Below are 2292 nucleotides of genomic sequence, written 5' to 3'. Positions count from 1 at the left end.
GTTTCTCCGTTTTCTCGCGCATCGCAATGCGACGCGCCGCCAGCTTACTCACCCCTGCCTAGTCGCCCGCGTCCACAAGCGAGCTTGCAATTTGAATTGGGCCCATCACTTTAAATGCGAAACGATCGATTGGCAAAAATAATTGACAAAAATCAGCATGATCTTATGAAAAAAGTGATAATAAAACAGGAGGCACGCACACAAATAAGTGACAATGAGCGGCACATCGAGGTAACGATATTTTATGAGTGTATCGATTAGAACGATGCCGAAGGAAATGATTGTATATCTGTCGGTTGTCTCTATGATTGAAAAAGAGAAACAAACATCTATATACGTATATGTATATTGTACGTGTGAGATTGTTGGTTTCTTCCCGATCGTCTTAACGTATATATGATTGATAATTAGTTGAACGAATTTCTGCCTCCTTTTTGCCGCGTGAACCAAATTAATAGAGAGTGCTTCACACACACACACACAGGCCAACAATGTGACAAGACGGTAAATCGCGGTGATGTATACATATATACATATTCTATACTGTACTGGTGCGTGTGATTCACAACAAGACAAATCGACGATTCGCGCCCGTTTTTCGCCGTGTGCATTCGCTGGCTCTACCCCGCGCCGTTTTCCTTTTCTCTTTTTGTCCCGTTTCGATATTCTCCGTTATCGTTTCTGGTGCTATTGCGCACTTATTTGTGTACCTGACTTCGAGAAACGTGACATGACATCGAATGGAATATGAGCAATCAGTGGTAAGCCTGCGAGCGCCGCAGCCAAAAAAAAATAAAGAGTTAAAATGTAAGACCGTTAACAAACGTATCACCGGTGTCTCGATATTACTTGTTTTTTTTTTTTTCTTTTTTTTTTTATGACCAAGGGTGTGTAGTATGTACAAGAATAGGACTAGAGCGAGTGTGATTTATGTATAAATGATAAATGGCACGGCACAAAGCCTTGCATTGCATTCTCTGATACATAAAGAGTCTATGTAAAATGATAAGCAGGGAAAACGTCTTTTATTTTTTTTTTTTTTTTTTTAGCTCGTTTCGTTTGCTTCGTTTTCTACATTTTTTTTTCCTTTTTGTATTTTTTTTTTCTGTTTCTTTTCGTTTCATTTTTTTTATTTCTTTTTTTTTTTTTTTTGCACTTCGTGTCTAATTGTAATGTAACAGGTGAACGAGGCACCGCCACTTTAGGCCGGGAATTACCTGGATGCGTTTGAGAGAACGTCGCAAAGAGATACATTGCTGGACATTGAAAAGAACAATGTTTGTGGAAAAGGTTCGTTGGATAGTAATTGTTGTCTACGAGAGAGTTTATGATCGATAAGTAAGTGCTATCGATTCGGGTACTTCAGGGCGAATAATAGAGAGCGAGAAGTGTTCTCTTAATTGGTATGCAAGTCTTAAGAGCTTATATACGCTGTTCTACTGAACTGCCGTGACACTAAGCTAAAAGTTACTTCGAAAAAGACTGTTTTCTTTATATATTGGAGGGAGAAAAAACGTAACGAAAAAGGATGATGGTGTTCGATAAAAATGTCGAACCTCCATATAATATATATGTATATATGAATAACTACGGTCGGAGAACGACTTATAGACGTAGGATTGCTAAGAGTAAGTTAATGCTACTGTTTTAATCTGCTGAAGAAACAAGGAATAGAGTGTACATATATAGTTGATCTATAAAAGAGCCTAAAGAGAGAGAGAGAGAGAGATGTCACTACGGAGTATAATTAATACAAGGATCCTAAGAAGAGAGGCGCTAAACTATTAAATGAGACATTTAAAAAAAGAAAAACACTGTTTTCGAGACATTCGTCGCCCGCAGCATTCGCCAAGATTAAAAGTTCACGATCGATCGTCAAACTGCAACATCCCTAGTCGTGTCTCTTTTCCGCGGTATCGAAGTCGAATTACCACCGTGTTTCCCCCACGAGAAACAAGAAAGTAAAAGTTCCTCCACGTTTCACGAGATACACGCGTACGAGTTTAACAGGCAGAACGCCGAATAGACGGAAAGAAAGTTAAAAACCGACGTAAATCCGACTTCTCGAATAATCAACGAACTCTGGACATTGAAGAAAAAAAGAAAAAATTTCGTTCAAATATCGAACGAGAACGATTTCACCCCGGTAACATCCAAACAATCCAGATAATTCTCAGGGACGTCGGTGGCGACGCCCATGTATATATAACAACTCGTCCTCGGCAATGAAACAATTTGTATATTGTGTGTATCTCTTTTAAAACACAAAAAAAAAAAGAAGAAGGTTTAAAC

Source organism: Habropoda laboriosa, unplaced genomic scaffold (genome assembly GCF_001263275.1).
Source record: "Habropoda laboriosa isolate 0110345459 unplaced genomic scaffold, ASM126327v1 scaffold84, whole genome shotgun sequence".
Taxonomy (NCBI): Eukaryota; Metazoa; Arthropoda; class Insecta; order Hymenoptera; family Apidae; genus Habropoda; species Habropoda laboriosa.
Note: the sequence above shows the minus strand (reverse complement) of the source record.